The sequence below is a fragment of the Balaenoptera physalus genome, assembly GCF_965194825.1.
Source record: "Balaenoptera physalus genome assembly, contig: HAP1_SCAFFOLD_811, whole genome shotgun sequence".
NCBI classification, from domain to species: Eukaryota; Metazoa; Chordata; class Mammalia; order Artiodactyla; family Balaenopteridae; genus Balaenoptera; species Balaenoptera physalus.
In genome coordinates, this window is record NW_028125969.1 from 16,465 (window position 1) to 41,344 (window position 24,880).

Below are 24,880 nucleotides of genomic sequence, written 5' to 3' on the forward strand. Positions count from 1 at the left end.
TCAATAGATATAGGTATATGTGTAAATGAACAAGATTCTGTACACCTAGAAAAAAAGACATTTTTCAATCAAATTTGCTCTGATAAAAACTACAACTTAAAGAGACAGACAAGAATTACGGAGGTTAAACTTATGGGGGTTTGTCCTGGCACATTCCACTCTAATCTGCAACCTAAAACCACAACTTGCAGCGAGGTTCTGCTTCCCTAGCAAGCAGAGTTGGCAACGTAGAAATGCTGCCACCCTAAAGCCGTTTCCTCAAACAGCAGCTTTAAATCTACTGCTAATGGTCACTAATATTCACAAGGACTGCAGGGCTGTAAATGACTCATGCCCTCAAAAAATGTCCTGGGGAAGGGAATGGCCAAAAAATTCCAAACGCAGCAAATCTTTCAAGAAGGCAGTTAGAAGTTGTAAGTTTCGCTCAATCTTAAAAAAAAGTGAAAAGGACATTGATAAACGCAAAACATCAGGAAATGTGAGACGCATGCAAATCCAATCTACACAAAGGTATCACCTCACACCAGTCAGAATGACCATCAGCCAAAAGTCTACAAACAATAGATGTTGAAGAAGTTGTGGAGAATAGCGAAACCTCTCGGTCTAAGTGGGATGTAAACTGGTAACGGCCAATAATAGGAACAGAATGGCAGCGCGTTTAAAGGTAAAAATTGAGTCACCATATGATCCGGAAGTCCCACTATTGGGCTTTTCACCTGTGAAAGTCAGAATCAAAAAGACACGGGATGGGGATTCCCTGGTGGCGCAGTGGTTGAGAGTATGCCTGCCAATGCAGGGGCCACGGGTTCGATCCCTGGTGTGGGAGGATCCCGCATGCCGTGGAGCATTTGGAGCCGTGAGCCACAGCTGCTGAGCCTGCGGGTCTGGAGCCTGTGCTCCGCAGCGGGATAGGCCGCTATGGTGGGAGGCCCGCGCACCGTGATGAGGAGTGGCCCCCACTTGCCGCAACTGGAGAAAGCCCTCGCACAGAAACAAGGAACCAGCACAGCCAAAAATAAATAAATTAATTAATTAATTAATTTAAAAAAAAATCTTAAAAAAAAAAAACGACACAGGATGGAAAATCGTGTACTGCAGCAGTATTTACAATAGCCAAGACATGGAAGCAAACAAAATGTCCATCAACAGATAAATGGACAAAGAAGAAGAGGTATACATACCGAATGGAATAGTAGCCTCGGGAAAAAAATGAACAATGCCGTTTTCAGGACTACAGATGAGCCTAGAAATAATCATATTAGGTTATGTAAGTCAAAAGGGAATGACAAATATCCTATGATATCATGTGTACATGTTATCCTAAGATTGCTACCAATGAACATATTTCCACAGAAACAGACACTCACAGACTTATACAACAAACTAATGGTTAGCCAAATGAAAGGTGGGATGATGGATAACTTAAGACTATGGGGCTAACATAGATATATTAATGTATGTTAAATGTATATAAACTTGTAACATATAAACTATATGAATTATATAGTCACCAATATATATAAAATATATAATGACAAAACACCTACCAAATACCAAGGGAGGTCTACTCAACATTCTGTAATAACATACCTGGTAACAGGATCCGAACATGAACAGACATATGTATGAATCATTGAGCCGATTCTGTACAGCCAGACAATCACAACACTCTAATCAAATTTACTCCAATAAGAAATAGAAATTCAATTTAAAAAGCAAACATAACTAAGGAGAAATAAACTTCTGGGGGCTTGTCCCAGCACATTCCACTCTAATCTACAACCTTGGAACACTACCTCCAGGAAGACTCTTTTGCACTAGTAACAAGAGTTGAGAACATAATGATGCTGCCGCCCTGTGGCTGTTTCCCACAACAGCAGCTTTAAACCAAGTGCTAATGTTTCCTTAATAGTCAGAAGGACTGCAGGGCTGTAAATGACACCTGCCCTCAAAAAATGCTCTGCGGTAGGGAATACGCAAGAAAATTCAACACATGACAAATTTTTCAAGAACTCAATAAGAAGAGGGAAGTTGTAGTCACTCTTTAAAAAAAAAGGAAAAGAAAAAAAAGGACATGCCTAAAGCTTAGTGTAAGGAATTATTAGCCATATGCAAATCCAATGTCCAAAAAGGTTTCAGCTCACACCAGTCAAATGACCATCAGCAAAAAGTCTACAAACTATAAATGCTGAAGGGGTTTTAGAGAACTCTGTACCTTCTAGCTGCTGGTGGGATGTAAAGTGGTAACAGCACTAACAAAAACTGAACGGAGCTGCTTTAAAAGGTAAAAACTGAGCTACCATATGATGCGGCAGGGCACCTTTTGGGCCTATAACCTAAGACCACCAGAATCGGAACGACGGAGACTGGCAAATGTGCAGTGCAGCAATACTGAAATAGCCAAGACATGGAAGCAAAAAAAAGGTCCATAAACAGATGAATGGACAAAGAAAATGTGGTATATGGACAGAACGGAATAGTAGCTTCGTGAAAACAATGAACAATGCTGTTTTCAGGACTACAGATGAGCCTAGAAATAATCATATTAGGTTAAGTAAGTCAAGAGGGAATGACAAATATCCTATGATATCACGTATACATGTTATCTTAAGATTGTTACCAATGAACACATTTCCACAGAAAAAGACACTCACAGACTTATAAAACAAACTAATGGTTAGCCAAAATGAAAGGTGGGAGGATGGATAAATTAGGACTATGGGGCTAACATACATATACTAATGTATGTTAAATGTATATAAACTATATGAATTATATAGTCACCAATACATACAAAATATATAATGACAAAACACCTACCAAATACCAAGGGAGGTCTACTCAACATTCACTAACAACATACATGGTAACAGGATCTGAAGATGAACAGACATATGTGTGAATCATTGAGCAGATTCTGTACAGCCAGAAAACCACAACACTCTAATCAAATTTAGTACTATAAGAAATAGAAATTAAATTTAAAAAACAAACAGAAGTAAAGAGACATAAACTTCTGGGGACTTGTCTCAGCACATTCCTCTCTAATTGACAGCCTTGGAACACTACCTCCAGGAAGACTCTTTTGCACTAGTAACAAGAGTTGAGAACATAATAATGCTGCCGCCTTGTGGCTGTTCCCCACAACAGCAGCTTTAAACCAAGTGCTAATGGTTGCTTAATAGTCACAAGGACTGCAGGGCTGTAAATGACACCTGTCCTCAAAAAATGCCCTGGTGTCGGGAATAGGTAAGAAAATTCAACACATGACAAATGTTTCAAGAAGTCAATATGAAGAGGGAAGTTGTAGTCACTCTTTAAATAAAAAATGAAAAGAAAAAAAAGGACATGCCTAAAACTCAGTATAAGGAATTATTAGCCACATACAAATCCAACTTCCAAAAAGTTTCAGCTCACACCAGTCAAATGACCATCAGCACAAAGTCTACAAACGATAAATGCTAAAGGGCTTTTAGAGAACTCTGTACCTTCTAGCTGCTGGTGGAATGTAAAGTGGTAACAGCACTAACGAAAACTGAATGGACCTGCTTGAAAAGGTAAAAATTGAGCTACCAGATGATGCGGCAGGGCACCTTTTGGGCCTATAACCTAAGACCACAAGAATCGGAAAGACAGAGGCAGGCAAATGTCTAAGTCTGTATCTGTTACCATGTTACCATGTCTTTAACGAGGAAATGTCAGAACTGACTTATCAAAAAAAAAGTGTTTGTTTGTTTGTTTTAATTACAGTCACGGTGAGTAAGACGTAGCTCAGAATAGCTAATGTGACTTAGTGATTCTCTCATCAGGAAATACAGTTTCTACTTCCCTGTTTATTCTCCACATCCTGTAGTAAGCAGAGTTTCAATGAAAGATAAATCTACAGGGCGAAAAGAAAAGAAAACTTACATGTGTTGATAAGATCATTTTGACAGGTTGCACCACGTATGTCAGTGTTTCTGGGGATGGACACAAGCCAGAGCTCCTTACTCTGACATTTTCACTGATGTCATTCCCCTTGATCCTCAATTTGAAAGTGGATAAAAATATTTTCTATGTTTTCTTCTTTAAGGAATTAAATAAAGAATGCTTTCTAGACATGACTCTCTAATGATTTTCAGTCAGTGGTCATCAACGGAGGTAAAGCACAGAATCTCATCACCACAGAAGGGTGACATTCAGTCAGGTAAGAAAATTCTCCCCGAAATCAGAGCTTCATCTTTAACATGAAGTCAAAGGCTTTCACAGGTTCTTCATCACTCTGCACTCAGCCCTACCATATGGGATTGGCTCTGAGAATCTCACATCAGATGACTGACAAACATGGCATAGTACACTGATCTGGTACCAGATCCTACCTCTCTTAATGATCTCCTGCAGGGACATTGGAATATTCTAGGATATTTCCTGGAGCCCTCTACTCTATACAGGTACACTTCCAAGTAGAAACAGAAGCTTTGATTTTCACTGGGACCCCTGCTCTGTCCAACCAACCTCTCTAGAAATATGATGTTCTAATCTCTCCTGATTAGAACATTTCAAGGTCTCTCCCTGTGCTAATTTAGTAAAGAGAAAAGAGAAACAAGAAAGAGCAAACTATGCAGGGAGCAATATATAAGATTCCTTTACTTAATGTATTTACCTGATATACCCAAATATTGAGAAATATAGATTCATTTCATAATGGTCAAGAAAAGAGGAGGAGGAACCTCCATGCCAACAGTATATATAAAATGGAATCAATATTGCATAAGCTCCAGCTTAAGCTTAGCTACGAGGTACTAACTCTTCTCATAAAGAAGCAATAGTTCTCCATCATTTGAAGCACACTGAGGACTCAGACAGCTGGACACTGAGGGTGCAGTCTCCTCACTCGAATTCTGTACCTGCATCACAGAGCCATGAAATATTCCCAAAGAATTATTAAGGATGAGGTGGGGAGCCGAAATAAAAAAGATGAATCCATAGTCTGCCCTACCATCTGTTCTGCTGGATATTACCACCATCTTGGCCCAATATGACATTCCCACTTCTCTCTGGGCCTCCCTACTTTCTACCTCCATCCTCTCATTATATCTTACCTACACTTGGAAACGACTCTAGTTTTTCCACTTATCTTTATCAACAAGTAATCCAAATAGCAACTGTGTATATAAATCCTTAGAAACCTCAGGACTGACTCACTAATACATGACCTTCGAAGTCCACAGTTTTCCTAATTCCCTTTATTATTTTTTTCTAATTTCCATGTACTTACACTCTCAGGACCTCCACTGTTCTCAAGTTCGTCTTCCCTGCAAAATCTGTCAACCTAGACATAGACTTAAGTACCACCATCTAAATATCTCCTAGGGAATCCAGTTTTTAAAAAAGCCTCAGCAAGCCTTATGGACTTTATTAAAGACTCTTTAAGATAACCCATGGGAGATAGCAGTACACCCATAGATATCTATTTAATACACCCTCAGAGTAATTTTTTTTTATAAAGTCTCTTCTGGCCAATGAAGACTCTCAGTTCTTCTTCTTCAACATATGCAGGGTCTCACCCTTCTGATTACTCTCTGCTCTACCCCAGGTCCACTCCCTTTCCTGATATTACATTCTTTCCCAATTGTGTATGTTGGTAAAATCAAATAACATAAAATATAACATGTTAATTATTATAAAGTGCACCATTCAGTGATATTAAATACATTCATATTATTGGGCGATCAACATCACCATTTATCTTTCTAATTCTTTTCTACGTTTTAAAACTGTAACTCTGTATCCTTTCAACATAACTTTCCTTTTTGTTCCATAACCACCTGAAAAGCATCATTACCCTCCCAATTTCTATGGTTTTGACTACACTAAGTACCCCATATAATTGAAATAAGTAGTTGTATTGTTATGACTCACTTAAAGTCACAAAAAATGGCATTTTTGGTAGCTCAATTTCCTCAAGATTCATCCATGTTGTAGCATATTCCTAGATCTTTTCCTTCTTAAGGCTGAATAATATTGTGTTATATGGGTATACCACACTTTGCTTATCCAGGAACTAGTGGATGAACACTTAGGTTGCTTTCATATTTTAGCTACTGTGATTATTACTCCTCTAAACACTGGAGTACAAATATTTCTTTAAGACCCTGATTTCAATTCCTTTGGGTATACCTCATAGTAAAATTCTTGGATCATGTAGTAATTCTATTTTTCAATATCTGAAAAATTGCCATACTCTTTTGCAAAGCAGCTGTATCATTCTACATGCCCACTGTCATAGCACAATGGTTCCAACTCCCTCACATCCTCACCAGTACTTGTTTTCTGCTTGTGTATTTGTGTGTGTATGCATGCACACAAATATATAAACATGCATTTAGTGATATGGAGCATCTATTCAAGTGCTTAGTCATTTGTACATCTTTCTGAAGAACCATCTATTCAAGTCTTTTATCCATTTTTGAAACAGGGTGTTTGCTTTTTATTGAGGTATAGGAATTCTCTGTGTATTCTGAATAGAAATCTCTTGTCAGATACATGGCTTTCAAATATTTTCTCCCATCTTGTGGGTTGCCATTTTATTCCGTTTACATTTCTTTGATACACATTTTTTTTAAATTATGTACTGCACATTTTTAATTGTTTTGTTAGCTGTACCTTTGTTGTTCTGTTGTTTCATATTGAGGAAAACACTGCCAAATCCAATGTCATAAAGCCCTTGTCCTGTATCTTCTAATAAGACTTTTTATTTTATTAGGTCTTATAGTTAGTTTCTTGATACGTTTTCATTAATTTTTGCATATGATGTTAGGTATGGGTCCATCTTCCTACTTTTGCATGTTGACAACATGACTTCTCAGCACCATTTGTTGAAAATACTATCCTTTCTACTTTGAAAAGCCTTGGCAACGTGTCAAAAATCATATGGCCATATATCAGGGTTTATTTCTGGGTGTTCTATTCTATTCTATTGGTCTTGAATAAGGGAGAAAATAGTATAACCTATCCAGGTTGATGAAGAACATAAAGAAAGACCAGGACTGAGAATTAGGAGGGCAATATAAAACAGCAGGGAGTAAAAGACAGTGTGAGAGAAGGTCTTGTATTTGCGAGTTCATGGAAATAGGATCATGCTAAAACCACTAAACGCCTGACTTTGAACAATACGGTAAATGTGCTAGCAAGAAACATAACACTTACCCATCTCTGGGAAATATAGTATGGGCATAAAGATAAACTACACACAAATATATTAAACAGGGAAGGGTTTTCATGGTGTGAAAATATTGTGGGATTTGAAATACAATTCACTTCTGTTCTACCATTGTCTCTAAAATTTATGAAAGTGTATATACAAGCAATACCAATTCTAGTAATGTGCTTGACAGGTTTATATATGAACTCCAGCAGACCAGTAAATGTACATTCATACTAGGACTCTTCCCTAAACCAAAAAACAAAACTCAAAAACTGGAAAGACTAGAGTTCACTTTGTCAACACACATACAGATGCAATGATGGTTAACGGTCCAAAAACAGAAAGTGAGCATGGGTGCAAGAGGTTAATCCCCAGGCTGGGGTGGGGTGCAGAGTTTGAGGGTAACACAGGTTGAAAAGGCTTTTGTCCTATCCTTGATTTTTGAGGTATGGAAATTCACCGGCCACTACCTTCATTTCAAACTGAATGAATGCACTATTCAATTTCTTTAAACAGGCGAAGTAAACATGAGTGATAATAAATTTCAAACTGTCGCTAATCAAATAAGATACTAAGAAAAATTAAATAATGTGATTTAAGAAAGAAGTGGACAGATTGTCCAATATGGTAGCATTCAAAGACCCAGAGCTTGATGCCTCTCATGGGGACACCAAAGTCACAACAGTTTACAGAACAGCAATTGATGAAAAAGACCGGGACCTACCGTAAAAGATGTTTTACAGCTAAAGACATAAGGACGGCACCTCGACAAGACAGGAAGGAAGGGCAAAATCTCAATAGAGTCAAGACCCATACCACCAGGTGGGTGGCCCACAAATGGGAGAATAATTACAATTGCAGAGGTGCTCCCAGGTAGCAAGGGATATGAAGCCAACATCAGGCTCTCAAGCCCAGGGATCCTGTTCTGGAAAGAAGAGTTCCTAGAAAGTTGGGCTTTGAAGACCAGTAGTGCTTATTTTCCAGAGAGCCAGAGGGTTGTGGGAAATAGAGATTCCACTCTTAAAAGATGCTCACAAAATCCCACATGATCCGAGAATCAGAACAGAAGCAGTCAGTCATTTGAAAGGATCCCGGGTCACACCTACCTCCTGATCTTGGAGAGTCTCCCAGAGAGGCAAGAGGCAACTACAGCACAGCCTCAGGGACAGAGACACTGGCAGCAGCCATTCGGGGGAGCTCCTTCTACCTCGTGGACACTGGTACCAGCAAGCATAATTTGAGAATCTTCTCTCTATCTTTTTAGCCTCAGGACCTACCCCTACCCATTTCCACCAAACTAGAGACACAAGTACTAGGATGCTGCAGGCCAAGCAACTAACTGAGCAGGGGCATAGCGCCACCCACCGGCAAACAGGCTGCCTTCAGACCCTCTCAATGCACAGCTGCCCCTGGACATGGGCCCAGCCACCAAAAGCCCCAGGACCAGCCTCCTCAGTGGACAGGCACCAGCCCCAGAGTCCCTGGCCCCTCTGACAAGTGAGTCTACTCTGGCCTTGGAGTCAGCCTCACCATTGGCAGGTGATAACTGCACAGGGACTGGATGGAGCTTGGACCTACCCAACAGCAAACCTGCTCTAGCATTGGGATCAGCCTCATACACCAACAGGCACACACCAGCTCCAGGAATACCACAGCCCAGCAGCCTGTGTGACCAGAACACTCACTTGCAGGCCAGAAGCAGCCATGGACTCAGCTGGGTCCTGACCCTGCCCATCAGAATGCCAACACAAGATTAGGGACACCCCAGACCCTGCAGATAGCTGTGTCAGGAACAGTGATCCAACACCAACTCTGCAACTCCTGGGCCCTGCAGCCAGAACTCAGGACCTGTCTCTTCCTCCCAGTAGCCAGCATAGCCCCAGGACCAGTGACTGGGCACTAACCCTGATATCACCTGGACTGCAGTTCTACCCATAAGTGAACCAGCACTAGATTTGGTGTCCCCCAGAGTTGTGCAGCCAGCTGCCTTATGATTTAGTCTCACCAAGCAGCACAGACAGCCTCCATACAAGGCAGAGCCTGGCAAACAAGCAGCCTGGGGGCAGCCAAGCCTACCAGACCACCCACAGTAGTCAGCCCACCACAACAGAAGAGCCCAAGCAGCCCACATAGGGGGTACACCTAGAACATATAGTTCTAGTGACCAGGGGACACTGGGTTGCTGGGACACATAGGACCTCTCCTACAAAAGGCCACTTCTCCAAGGTCAGGAAATGTAACGAACCTACTACATACATAGCAATAAAAACAGCAAGTTAAGAAAAATGAGGTGACACAGAAACACGATCCAAATGAAGGAACAAGATAAGAACTCAGAAGAAGATCTAAGTGAAGTGGAGATAGCCAATCTGCTCAAGAAAGAGTTCAAGGTAATGACGGTAAAGATGATCAGAGAACTCAGGAGAAGAATGGACGACCAGAGCAAGAAGTTAGAAGTTTTTTTAAAAAGAGTTAGACCATTAAAGAACAACAAAACAGAGATGACGAATGCAATAACTGAAATGAAAAATACACTAAAAGGAAACTACTGTAGACTAAATGATACAGAGGAATGAATCAGAAAACTGAAGGACAGAGTACTGGCAATCACTGAAGATGAACGGTAAAACAATAGATTAAAATGAAAAGAGGAAAGTTGAACAGACTTGTGAAACAACATCAAGTGTACTAATATTTGCATTATACAGGTCCCAGAAGCAAAAGGGAAGAGAAAGCAGTGTAGAATCTACCTGAAGACATACGAGCTGAAACCTTCCATAACCTGGGAAAGAAAACAGACATCCAAGGCCAGTAAACACAGTAAGGCCAAAACAGGATCAACCCAAAGAGGACCACACCAAGACTCACTGTAATTAAAATGGCAAAAAAAATAAAGATAAAAAGACACTATTAAAAGGAGCAAAGGAAAAGCAACAAGTTACAAACATGGGAACTTGCATAAAGTTATCAGCTGACATTTCAGGATAACCTCTGCATGCCAGAAGGGAGTGGCACGGTATATTTAAAGTCATGGAAGGGAAAAGCCCATAACCAAAAATACTCTACCCAGCAAGGCTCTCCTTCAGACTTGATGGAGAGATCTAAAGTTTTACAGAGAAGCAAAACTAAAAGAGCTCAGCATCTCCAAACCAGCTTTATGAGAAATCTTAAGGGGGCTTTTCTAAGTGAAAAAGAAAAGGCCACGACTGAAACATAAAAATTAGGAAAGGAAATTTACTAAAGGAAAAACCTCATTGCTTAAGGCAAATATTCAACAGAGGTAGTAAATCAACCATGTACACAGCTAATAGGAAGGATGAAAGAAAACAGAAATAAAACCATCTATATTCACAATAAGAAGTTAAGGGACACACAAAACAAGTAGATGTAAAATATAAGGTCAAATTCAGTAACTGTGGGGGAGGAGGGTAACAATGCATGGTTGGTAGTGTCCATGTGAAATTAAGAGCTCAGCAACTTAAATAATCACACACATACACACTCACACAAAACTGAAAGAAATCCAAACATAATATTAAAGATAGTCCTCACGTCACAGATGAAGGGAATAAACGGGGAAGAAAGGAACACTGAAGAAATTAAAGAGGGATTCTAAAAATACCCAAGACAAATGAAAATGAACACACAATGATCCAAAATCTATGGGACACAGCCAACGCAGTTCACGGGGGAAGTTACAGTGATACAAGCTTATTCTTAGGAAACAAGAAAAATATCAAATAAACAACCTAACACTACACCTGAAGGAATTAGAAAAAGAAGAAAAAACAAAACCCAAAGTTGTCAGAAAGAAAAATTAAGAAAACTATACCATATGCAATCACATCGAAAAGAATAAGAGGGCTTCCCTGGTGGCGCAGTGGTTGAGAATCTGCCTGCCAATGCAGGGGACACGGGTTCGAGCCCTGGTCTGGGAAGATCCCACATGCCATGGAGCAACTGGGCCCGTGAGCCACAATTACTGAGCCTGCGCGTCTGGAGCCTGTGCTCCGCAACAAGGGAGGCAGCGATGGTGAGAGGCCCGCGCACCACAATGAAGAGTGGTCCCCATTTGCCGCAACTAGAGAAAGCCCTCGCACAGAAACGAAGACTCAACACAGTCATAAATAAATAAATAAATAAATAAATAAATAAATAAATAAATAAATAAAAGAACGTGAATTTCTTTAAAAAAAGAATAAGATACCTAGGAATAAACACACCTAAGCAGGTAAAAGACATGTGCTCAGGGCTTCCCTGGTGGCGCAGTGGTTAAGAGTCTGCCTGCCAATGCAGGGGACACGGGTTCGAGCCCTGGTCTGGGAAGATCCCACATTCCGCGGAACAGCTGGGCCCGTGAGCCACAACTACTGAGCCTGCGCGTCTGGAGCCTGTGCTCCGCAACAGGAGAGGCCGAAATAGTGAGAGGCCCACGCATCGCGATGAAGAGTGGCCCCCGCTTGCCGCGGCTGGAGAAAGCCCTCGCACAGAAACGAAGACCCAACACAGCCAAAATATAAATAATAAATAAGTAATAAATAAATTAAAGAAATCACTATAAAAAAAAAGACGTGCTCAGAAATCTATCAGCCATTGGTGAAAGAAGTTGAAGGCAACACAAAAAGATGGAAAAACATAGCATGTGCATGGACTGGAAGAATTAATACTCTTAAAATAACCATACTACCAAAGACAGTCTACAGATTTAATGCAATCCCTATCAGAATACCAAAGCATTTGCACAGAACTTGAAAAAGTAATTTTAAAATTTGTATAGAAACACAAAGGCCCCAAATAGCCAAACAATCTTGAGAAAGAACAGAGCTGGAGGCATCACGCACCTTGACTTCAGACTATACTGCAAAGTGACAGTAATCAGAGAGAATTGTACCAGAGCAAAAACAGACACAAAGATCACTGGAAGAGAACAGCGATCCCATAAATAAGCCCACACACTTATATTTAATTGATTTATGACAAAGCAGGCAATATGGAGAAAAAACTGTCTCTTCAATAAGTGGTACTAGGAAAACTGGTCAGCTACATGGAAAAGAATAAAATTAGATTATTTTAGAACACCATATATAAAATAAATGCAAAACTGAATAGACACCTAAATGTAGGACCAGAAACCATAAAACCCCTAAAGGAAAATATAGAACATTCTTCAACATAAATGATAGCAACAGTTTTAGGTTCAATCTACTAAGGCAAATGAAACAAAAGCAAAAATAAACAAATGGGACTTCACTAAACTTAAAAGATTTTGCACAGCAAAGGAAACCAAAGACAAAATGAAAAGACAACCTGCTGAAGGAGAGAAAATATTTGCACATGATAAGAGGTTAACACCAAAAAGATGACTAAGCAAGGGTTCATAGCTAAACTACAGAAAGAGCACATACAACTCAATATCAAAAAAACACCCAAAATCTTTTTTTTTAAAAAATGAGAAGACCTAAATAGACACTTTTCCAAGGAAAATATACAGATAGACAGCCAGAACTCACAAAGATGCTAAACATAGCTAATCGGCAGTAAAATGCAAATCAAAACTATGAGATATATCACCTCAGTCTTGTCAGAATGGCTGTCATCAAAAAGATCACAAATAACAAAGGTTAGTGAGGATGTGGAGAAAGGGAAACTCTTGTACACTCTTGATGTGAATGTGAATTAGTGCAGCTACTGTGGAAAGCAGAATGGAGGTTCCACAAAAAACTAAAAATAGAACTACCATAATATCCAGCAGTTTCACTCTTGGGTATATCAGAAGAAAACAAAAACACTATTTCAAAAAAATAACTGCACCCCAATGTTCAAAACAGTGTTATTTGCCATAGCCAAGATATAGAGTCAAACTAAGTGTTCATCAATAGCTTAGTGGATAAAAAAGATTTTTTATGATGACTTCAGCAAAAAATAAAATTTTGCCATTTGCAAGAACATGGATGGACTTGGAGGGTATTATGCTTAGTAAAATAAGCTGCAGAGAAAACAAGCATGGTATGTTATGAGAAAACAAGCATGGTATGTTATCACTTACACATGGCATCTGAAAAATTGAATACAACAACAACAACCAAAAAACAGACTCACAGATTAAAAAACAGACTAGTGGTTACCAGCAGGGAGAGATAGGGTGGAGGAGCAAAATAGTGGTAGGAGATTTTGAGGTACAATCCACTATGTATAAAATCAATAATCTACAGTGGTGTACTGTATAGCATGGGGAATATAGCCACTCTTGTATAATAACTATAAATGGAGAAGAAGCTAAACATTTATGAATCACTGTTGTACCTCTGAAACTAATATAATAATGTAAATTAACTATAGATCAATAAAATATAAAGTAAGAAACAATAAAGGGGAGACAGATTATTAGATAGAAATCAATTAAATAAACACAAGTTTTGGAAATCAGGAATTAAAACACAACATGTAAGACACAACATTGGCATTTAAAGTGTACAATCTATTCATTTAAAAGAAATCATTTAAGTGGTAAAAAATGGTACCCATTCTCACAATTTTGTATATCTAGGATAAATTATTATCTACAAAAATATGTTACAAATATTCACTCAAAAAGAAAGAGAAAATTTGGATAAACCCATTTTAGTATACAAATTTAATATCAAAGTCTCTAGGTAAAATTGATTTGAATAAGTTCTGTTAGCCACTTCTAGTTTTTTGTGATGTAAAATCTTTTAAAGCATAAAAATCAGCCTTTCTACATTATACCACTAGACATACATGGAAGTTAAAAGAAATGAGAAGACAGAACAATCAACCAGGAAGGTGAATTTACTGAGAAACAGTCATTCGTTCTCCCTCCTCCTTTTCTTTTCCTCCTTTTCCAGGTCTCTTTCGGTTCCAATCAAGAGAAGTCTTGAGAGTTCTGAGAATATTTCTTTGACGGCTTCAAATCACCATACCTACATCCTCTGACACAACTACACACACGGGAACAAAAATAAACCTCTGCTATCTACTCATGTAGGAGGGATTCATGCAAAATTAACTCCTACATGGAGACCAACAGGTGAGTTTTCTACCTGTTCTTTATAATGTCCTTCCATTATAGTAAATCCCACACATTATGAGGCAGAAGTGGTTACGTGAGCTTTTCCTTCAAGTCAAAAATCTTGCATTCATTTCAAGCACCTGGTGATCATAGGGTACAGCCAGGGAAGGTGCCATCCCCCCTGGGGGTGGGGGGTGGCGGTGAATGGGCTCCCACACCCATGCACCTCCTGATGTACAGATTCTGGAGAAAAGAAGGGCGATCATACCGCAGTCAGCCTGTCAGGCTGTCGGGCCACTGGGCGACCGGACCAGCCTGGAAGGGTCCCATCAGCTGCTGAAAGCAAAACTCTGTCCCCCCCCTGTGACGTCAGGCAATTTGGGCCAGAGAGTCAGAGGATAATCAAATCAGAGAGTCAGAGGACAATCAGAGGTAATCAACTCCTCCTCTCTGCTCACCTCCTTGGGGTTACAGCAACCCCATCTCCAAACCCAAATCTGACCCTGGAGTGCCAAACTGGGAGTGGCAGGTGGGCTCTGCCCGTGCTTCAGCGCCCTCTGGAGGTTGTCTGCTCTAAAGGCAACTCTCAGCCCTTCCTTCTCCTTCCCTAGTCATGGGGGCTGCCTTGGTCTCCTGCAGCTGCTGGCCTGATTTCATTCTTCTTTTTTCTCCAATTACAATGAAGTGTCTTACAGAAGTTTGGAATCTCTTGAAGAAGGAAGATCTTTTAGTCAATACACCTTAACTGTGAGAAGTTGGTATCAAGAATGAACCTGAAATACTGTATTTTTCTCCTGATGATTCCAAGGAGAGACAGCACAAGTTTTCTAAATCATAAGAAGAACCAAGGTAAATATGATATTCTGAGCCAGAGATGAAAAAGCAGTTTCTAGCACCCCTTCCTCATGTCATTTAACTGGGATTTAAATCAAACAACTGCCACTGGATTTTAAATCACATGACCCAACTTTAAATCAATCAGCTGCTTCCCTGTAACTCACGTGACTTGGCTTTGAATAGTAAGAAATGCAGAGGTATAAAAAGGATGTTCTGAACAATAAATGGAAAAACAACATTTTAGAAAGTTTTTTTCTTTTCGAATGGACCATTCATTGCCTACAGAATAAAGGATTCTCTTGTGGATTTCTTGAACTGTAAACACATACAATGTCTCCGTTGGCTTGATTGACTTAGATTTGGGTTTTTTTGTTGTTGCTATTGTTAACCTATTTCTTGGAGTATAATTACTTTACCTTGTTGTGTTAGCTTCTGCTGTATAACAAAGTGAATCAACTATTCGTATACATATATTCCCATATCCTCTCCCTCTTGTGTCTCCCTCCCACCTTCCCTAACCCACCCCTCTAGGTGGTCACAAAGCACTGAGCTGATCTCCCTGTGCTATATGCAGCTGCTTCCCAATAGCTATCTATTTCACCTTTGGTAGTGTATATATGTCCATGCCACTCCCTCACTTCATCCCAGCTTACCCTTACCCCTCCCTGTGTCCTTAAGTCCATTCTCTACATCTACGTCTTTATTCCTCTGCAGCGACTCCTGCTAGGGATGGATACTTCCTTTTATGCTCAAGGAAATCCCCTAGTTTGAATATGATTTGAGTTTGATCCTGTGAAACCATCAGAACTTCCCACCAGAGATAAATGAGGAGATTCTGGCCTTTATTAGTATGCACGATGAACACGGGTGTCCTGGCTGTACTTGCCAACCCTCCTATTTACCCACCTATTTTTATCCACCTTCCTCCCTGTGAGTACCTTTGACCAACCCTGAGCTCAGACTCCTGACCTATTCCAGTGACTTTGTCAGTCTTTCTTTAAAAATGGACAGGTAATGAAATGAAATTGACCTAGAAGCAGCAGCTCAGTAAGGGAAATAAAATCATCAGAAGTTATCTAATCACAGCCACAGCCATCCAGGGCTCTGTCTTATCTCCTGGGTCATAAGAATGGTACCTTCCTAAACTTGAAGGACATCCCATCAAATAAGCAAAAGTGTTGCTCACCTCTGGCTCTTGGAGGGATTGCTAGGCAATCTACACAGTGTATACTAACTGCAAAACACTGTCATGGTTTTGAAACACCTATGATCCAGGAAAGCTTTTTGGGGTGCATGGGGAAGGTTTCTTTTAGACATCAAGCAAAAAATAAATCACCAAGCTCTTTGAGCACAGGGGTTCTTAAGAGGGCAGTAGAAGGAAGGAATGGGCAGAAAAGATGATCTCCAATGAAGTTAAGGAAATTTTTCCAAAAGAGTAGGATTTAGTCTCAGTTTAAGGAGAACACTTTTAAATAGCTGGGACAGCTCCAAACTGCAGTTTAGGGAACGAGTGCTTCAAAAGAACAGTGCTTTAAAAGTCCTGGCAAGGCAGCAAGAGGATGAAGAGTTGGTTTTGCATAGTTTTGAACACAGGAGTAAAGAAGCAGAGGCATCTCTGACTAAAAGGCCCTGAGATCCTATGGCATCAATGCGTCAGTTGCAGGGGCAGGGGTGTGGGGGGCGATATTTCTCTCAATGTCTCCCAGGGCAGCCACCCCTCCCTACCCTAACCCCCAGTCCCTTCACCCTTCCTCCCTCCACTGTTGGGTCCCCAGGGACAGCACTTCTTACGCTGGAGTGCTCAGGCACCATTTCTGCAGTCTGGATTCTTCCTGGAGCCTGGCAAGTTCTGGGACAGGAAGACAGGTCTGCAAGCCCGCTGTGGTGCAGTCGGACCTGGAGGCCTGGAGAGGAACTGGAGCCCTGAAGCCCACCCACGTCCTTGAAGCCGAGGGAGGAACACATCCTCCTAACAGTACTTCTCAGGGGTCAGCATGCTCCCCACCCGATGGTGATCCATACTCACTTGAGGCAGCAAGCACTGCCTCTAACTGGCCCCCTCGATTCCGCCTTAAGGGTCCTCGCACATGTGTGATAGCGCAGGCCCCGGATCTCTTTAGTCAGCTGAGGCCAGTGCTGCCGGGATCCCTCCAGTCCCATCCCCCAGCCCCTCCCTCTCGGACTGTATGTAACAGAAGAAAGAGCACAGAGGAATAGGCTGAATCAAGGGATCTGGGAGCCTGGGTATGAGTTTGAAGACCGAGAACCTAAGGCGCAATTACATATTACTGAAAACTCTTGTGGGGTGTGTGAGGGGAGGTTAGGGGGCTGAGAGGCTGAGTCGACCTGGTGAGTCCAGCCCCAGGACACCACACAGCCCTGCCCCCCTTTCCTTGCCATCAGACAAGGGTGACGCAACTCCAGCTGGGACTCTGCACTTCCCCCTCCCTGATTCTCCAGAAGAGCAGGTGGCCCCCCTCTGAGGGCAGGGGCAAGACCACAGACCAAGTCCCCCTGCACTAAGGCACTACTGGAAGCTCTTCCTGAAAAGCAGTCCTGCCTTGGAGCGAACCCGTGTACCGCCAAAACTGGTCTCGTCCTGCAGCTGAGGGACGCAGGCTTTAAGTCAGCTGCCTTGGCTTTAAATCAATCAGTCCCCCCTTTAAGTCAGGTGACCTGATTTTAAATCCCTGTGTGCCCCTCAAGCCAGCAACTTCAAAAGTTGGGAACTTCACTTTGATCCCAGCACCTCACACACAGCTGAATGCACACTGTAGTCACCCCCAACCCTGGCTTAGAGGCAGGATATAAGGTAAGGGGATGGGCGTGCACACATGGTGATGAGGGTGTACTTCATGTACCAGAAGGGTCCAGGTACTCTGGGCACAGCAAGCAGTGCACGATACAGCAGCTCCCTGGCAAAGCTGGTGATGCACAGGGGGAGCAGGCACACCCAGGCATTCAGAGGTTCCAGGGCGGGAGCTGGGGCACAGCCAGCCGGGAGGGTGTGAAAGCGGAGGATCTGAGCCTTCTGGTGAAAGGCAGACACAGAATATGGATGAGAAACAAAGACCAGATGAAACATGGATTTGAAAAACACACCATGCTCTTGAAATTGGGGTGGGGGGCACCCCAGATTTGAGTCTTCTTACTCCCCAGTAGCTAGTGCTTTGGCATTTGCCCAATTACTTATAAAATGTGACTGATAATATCTAACCCATAGAATACAGCATTTGGAGTGGTTTGCGTGTTTATGTTTCTATAGGGGAATAAACTTTTCTACAAGAAAAATGTATATTTTCTGAAATAAATTAAAACCCCTTTTTAAAAAGTACCGTATCGGACTTCCCTGGTGGCGCAGTGGTTAAGAATCTGCCTGCCAAGGCAGGGGACCTGGGCTCGAGTCCTGGTCAGGGAAGATCCCAAATGCTGCGGAGCAGCTAAGCCCATGCGCCACAACTACTGAGCCTGGAGGCCACAACTACTGAAGCCTGCGCGCCTAAAGCTGGTGCTCCACAACAAGCGCAACAAGAGAATCCACCGCAATGAGAAGCCCACGCACCGCAACAAACAATAACCCCCGCTCCCTGCAACTAGAGAAAGCCCACACGCAGCAACGAAGACCAAACGCAGCCAAAAATAATTAAATTAATTTTTTTTAAAACTACTATATCCTTCTATACATCTTCTTGGGGAAGAACAGAGGGAAGGAGTGGGAGAGTGAGAAAGACCAATACTTAGTGCACATCCCTGATGCAGGTGCTCTGCTGGCTCAGATAGTTTTATCCCCACTTTACAAAGGAGGAAGTAAGCTCAGAGAGGTTTAGTAATTTTCCCAAAGCCAAACAGCTATTGAGTGGCAGAACCAGGATCTGAACCAAATCTGTAACCTTCAAAGCCTAAGCCCTCATCACACCAAAACTCAATTAATATTTACATTTATCGAATTACATTGCAACCTGGGGAGTTCTTGGCACAGTCCTGAATAAGAGTGAGAAAGAAAGAAATAGCGTTGTTCATCCAGTCAACCAAATTTTTTTTTTAATGCTATTCTTGTCTGCTTACATTCTTTTTATTTATGTATGTATGTATGTATGTATGGCTGTGTTGGGTCTTCGTTTCTGTGCGAGGGCTTTCTCTAGTTGTGGCAAGCGGGGGCCACTCTTCATCGCGGTGCACGGGCCTCTCACTATCGTGGCCTCTCGTTGCCAAGCACAGGCTCCAGACACGCAGGCTCAGTAATTGTGGCTCACAGGCCGAGTTGCTCTGCGGCATGTGGGATCTTCCCAGACCAGGGCTCGAACCCGCGTCCCCTGCATTGGCAGGCAGATTCTCAACCACCGCACCACCAGGGAAGCCCAACCAAAATTTTTGAAGCAGCTGCTAGATGCCTGGCCCTGTTTGGAGTTCAGCAGTGATCAAGACAGGAAGAGTCCTACTTTCATGAACCATGTAGTGGGGAGGAGAGAGAGGTGCAACTTGGGTGAGGGATTTCACCTTGCTGGGCCTCTGTTTTCTCATCTGGAAAATGGGATGGGTGTTTCTCATTTTCTGGGATTGTCCACCCCTCACATTCTCTGATTCCATAAGAAGCATTTGTTTTCCTGTTTTTTAAAATTCAATCAGGCCATGAGCTGTGATGAATGTCGTTAGCTGCTCCCCAAATCACTCTATTTCCACCCATTTCCTGTGATCAGGTCTATCCCCCAACATGACTCAAAATCAATCAAGTCACAGAAGCTAAGGGGCAACCAGCAGAAGAATTCCAACCCTGGCTTCTCAGGAGCTCTGCGGTCTACCTGGCCAGGTAAACTTCACGCACCTGGCACAAGGTGGCCATCCCTGGTTTCACATCAACATGATCTCAGGCACAAACCTCCTTGTTTTTCCATCTTTTCTTTAAGTTACTTGCTGAAACAACTGCACAAATATGAAAAAGATATAAAAATCAGGCATCCTCTGCCCTCACTGCCTACTAATAAATGATTTTCTGCCACTTTAATGATAAAGATACAATATTTCAGCATTCCGCTGCCCTTATTATTTTTCATTTTGTTGATATTTCTACTGAATACATCTTTCAATATTTTAACAATGGAACATATATTTAGGTTGTTCCACACACAGCCTTTGGTGGTAAGGGTTTTGTTGTTATATTTCTATTATGTTTCCTTTAAAAATAATTATCCTGTTTAAATGGATTATGTCAACTTTATAGGCATTTTTTATATGATACTGATGAAATTAATACATAGAGGGCAGTAGTACAAATTGATTGGAATTGAGAGTCTCTATTAGCACAGTTAAATATAAATATTATATATATATATATATATATATATATATATATATGCCAAATTACATGCTGAGTGAGATTCTCCTACTCTTTTTCACTCTCTGCCCCTCAAGCCTGTAAGAAATGGAATATTTCTTGCCATATCAGTAAAAAAAGGATGTCACAGACATCAGCACTTGCAGCCCTCCAGTGTGAGCCAGCAGGCCCTGAGGAACTCAGGATATGCAAATACAGAATGCTGGCCCCAGCGAGCTGAGGTGCATATCAAAGGAATGATTTCAGTGAGCCCAGACGCTTGCATCTTCCCATACAAAGAAAAGCGCTACATTCCTCACCTTGGGAGAGCTGGTTTTCCTTAGTTAACAATCACCTTTTGATGTTCCCCATTACCTGCGCCATTCCCCTCCCCTGTCCCCTCCCCCCAGTACTTTAGCTCAGGGAGGAAGGAGCGCAGAGAGACTCGGCTGAACAAGGGACCTCCGAGCCTGGGGATGCGTTTTCAGCTGCTTTCCCCGCAGTCAGGAGGAGGGGCGCTGACGCTCCAACCGGACCCTGCGCCTCCCTTTCCCCGTTTCCCCTCAGGACGCTCAGGCCGACCCACTCCCCACGCCCACCAGGCCCCGCGAGCCAGGCCGAGGGCAGGGGCGAGAGGAGGGACCGAAGTTCCCCGGGACCAGAACGCTGGGGGCCGCTCTTTCTGCACAGCAGCGGCGGGTGGCAGCGAACCCCTGCCCCTCAGAAGCTGGTCTTGCACTGACGCCCGGGCACCGGACCAGGAGGAGGGTTGGCGCCCACTTACCCGGCCCGCGATCCCCAGGACTGTCGCGGCTTTGGCCGCCGGGGCCCCTCCAGAGCCGGCAGCCTCAGTGAGGCCGCCCTCCCTTCGGGCTCCGGGGCACTTCAGTGACGGCGGAGGGAAGAGACCCCGAGCCGGGAGTTCCAGCTCTGCGGAAACGCGGGATCCGTTCTGGGCGAGGAGGTGGGACCGCTCTGCCCCCAGGCCTTCCGGGAGGGAGGGTGGCGCCGGGGGAGAAGCCGCCTGGAGCCTCCAGGAGCCCTTCTGGGGGTCCTGGAGGGGCGGCCCGGCCTGGGGGGCCGGCCCACTGTGGCCGCAGCCCAGGCCTTTTTCCTGGAATCCTACACAAGAAAGAAAGATACACAGTCTATAGTAAATATTCACAAATGATTGTTGCTGCTGTGCTTACTATTCTATTAAAGGTGTAAAATCCATAAAACACTTTAAGTTCAAAGTTAAATATGAATTTTTACCTTTCTAATTATGTCTCTGCTATTCCCAACTGTGGTTAATGAATCAGAGACTGTGGCATCACTAGTTAAAAATGAGCTTGAGGAAAAAACAGAACTCAGGCCCACCAGACCTACTGAATCACGATCTGCACTTTTAAAATCTCCCCAGTGTACTTGTGTACCCATGAATAGTTGAAAGGTACATTTCTACCTCGACATGTCTTTTCTGTCTGAGAAATACACACATTTTATCCAGTTTGATATAAATAAAACACTCAAAAATGCATATGCCTGTGTTGAAACCATCATTCTATCATTTCTTTTCCAGATAAGTATAGTCTCTACACTGGTTTTGTGGATCACATGCCATACTCTTTTCTTGTAGTTACAAATAAGGTAGAGAAAGTTACTTTGTAAATATATATATATTAGTGGATAATTGAAGACAGTCTTCTATAATTAAAACCAGTTCTCTTAACTTGCTGTTTTCTTCTTGGGTCACATTATGAACTCTTCCCATGGCCACATGGCATGTGTACTTTTAATTTCAGGGACTGCTGCCATTCCAGGATGTGGCCATAGATTTCTCTCAAGAGGAGTGACAATGCCTGGACCAAGATCAATGGGAATTCTACAGGGGTGTGATGTTAGAGAAGTATAGGAACCTGCTCTCCTTGGGTGAGGATACCTTCCTTCCAGAATTCCTTTTCCAACCACAGGGTTTAGAGTCCTTCATTTGTAGAATGTCTCCTGGAATCTTCTGCTTCCTACAATAGGGTTTCAGATTGCAATGTTTCAGGAAAGACTGGGAGTTTGTGGGTATAATTTATCTTATTCTTTTAAAATCGCAGCCTCCCTTTTAATATACTTTGTAACTGCTTGGGATGTGTCTATATGAACTGTGTATTATATGCTTCTGTTATAGTCCTTACAATATTTTTTTGTCTTATTTTCTGTAACAATTTTCCATGGATTCTTTGGGCTTAAGGTATATTAAAAGGGAGACTGCGATTCTGGGACTTCCCTGGTGATGCAGTGGTTAGGATTTCGCCTGCCAATGCAGGGGACCCTGTTCGATCCCCGGTCTGGGAATTTCCCACGTGCCACGGAGCAACTAAGCCAGTGGGCCACAACTACTGAGCCTGCGTGCCACAAGTACTGAAGCCGGTGTGCCTTGAGCCCGTGCGCCATTTATTTTTTGGAGAATAAAACTGCCTCTGAGTGATTAAAATCTAGACCAGCTAGTCAAAATGCTTTATCACCTGTTCTTCTAAACCACTGATCAACGGAACAAGTTTTACTAGGGATAACAGAGTAATTGTATTCTGGAGTTCATATCAGCAATATGTTTTATGACCTTGATGCTGGATCACGACATTTCAATGGTATAACTGCTATTAATTGTCTGTTTGTTCAACGATTAAAGTCTCACGTGATCTGAGTTCAGACTGGAGTCATCCTGGTTGGTTTCTGTCTATTGCAGATTTCTTCCAGTATGAAAGGACAAGAGCAATACGGCTTACTTTACAAAATGTCTTCAAACTAAATGATGATATAATCTACATTCAGTTAATTTATACATACCCTACTGTAGAACAGGGTTTGTTACGGTGGCAGAGCCCGGTAATTAGGTAAAACTGAAACATTTATCTGCAGTGGTTCAAGTTCTCTTCCTAAGAATATATTTATAATCAACATTCTTTCACAAAGTACCCAATTTAATTCACCATAGCATTCCTCATATTAACTAAATGGAGAATCCTAGGCTATATACAAATCCAGAAAGGGCCAAAAGTCATCAGCCCCTATGGATTATTACAACCCATTACTGAGACATTCAAATTATTTATTAAAGAACCACCATGACCATCAACATCATCAATTTATATATTATTGCCCCAATGCTAGCCTTAACCCTGGCTCTCACAACATGAATTCCTCTTCCCATATCTTATCCACTAATTGATATAAATGTAGGCATACTATTTATATTAGCCATATCAAGCCTAGCCATTTATTCCATCCTCTGATCTGGTTGAGCTTCAGATTCAAAATACTCACTCACTGGAGCTCTACGGACAGTAGCACAGACAATCTCATATGAAGTCTTGCTGGCAGTTATTCTATTCTCAGTCCTAATGCTAAATGGATCATTTACACTTTCAACAGTAATTATTACACAAGAACACCTATGACTAATTTTCTCCTGACCCCTACCCAGAATTTGATTATCTCCGCAGTAGCAGAAATCCAATGAAGCCCCACTTGATTTAACAGAAGTAGAATCAAAACCTGTCTATGTCTTCAATGTAGAAAATGTAGCAGGCCCATTCACCCCGTCCTTCCTAGAGAATATGTCAATTTCCTTATAATAAACATTTCCACAACATTCTATTTTTAGGAGCATTCGACAATCCCTACGTGCCAGAATTATATACAGCCCAAGTCATCATTAAAACACATCTAACAATCTCCTTTCGATGAATTCGAGCATCCTACCCACAATTTTGATATGATCAACGTATACATCTCTTATAAAAAATCTTTTTACTACTAACATTAGCCCTATGTATATGAGAGTTTTCACTACCTGTCATCATACCAGGCAACCCACAGCAAACTTAAGAAATATGTTTGACTAAAGAGTTACTTTGATAAAGTAAATGATAGAGGTTTAAATGCGCTTATTCCTGGAATTGAACTTATTTCTAAGAATTTTACATTCTCCATGCTACCACATTACACCACAATGCTATATAGTAAGGTTCTCTAAGAAAGCTTCAAGGCCCATACCCCCAAAATATTGTTGTATATCCTTCCTGTACTAATAAACTCTCATTGTTTTTTACTATCATTCTACTGACCATTATTTCAGGAAATATAATTGTAGTAACAAGCTCACACTGGTTAATGGTATCCCCATTCTAATAAAAAACATGAACCCATAAGCTACAGAAGCATCCAACAAATATTTTCTAAAACAATCCACCACATCAATACTACTTATAATGGCTATTATCATTAATCTAATATACTCTGGTCAAAGAACACAATGGATTACAAAAATCTTTAATCCAGCAGCATCCACTATCATGACAATCGTCCTTGTCACAAAAGTAGGACATTCCCCATTTCACTTCTGAGTGCCCGAAGTAACTCAAGGCATTCCATGAACAGCAGGCCTGATGCTATCAACATGACAAAATTGCACCCCTATCAGTTTTATACCACATGTCACCATCCATCAACCTAAACATACTGTTAATCATAGTGATATTATAAA

The 24,880-nt window shown here is 41.8% G+C and overlaps 1 long non-coding RNA gene across 1 annotated transcript in view; it reads right to left on the reverse strand.

Moving 5' to 3' along the window:
- Positions 1-1,075: 1,075 nt before the first annotated feature.
- LOC309653670 overlaps positions 1,076-24,880 on the reverse strand; it is a 36,002-nt gene continuing 12,197 nt past the window's right edge. The window contains exons 2-3 of the long non-coding RNA XR_014259355.1: positions 2,821-2,959; positions 1,076-1,243 (exon numbers count right to left, since the gene is read on the reverse strand). This is a non-coding gene — a long non-coding RNA (uncharacterized lncRNA). The remainder of the gene's footprint in view (positions 1,244-2,820; positions 2,960-24,880) is intronic.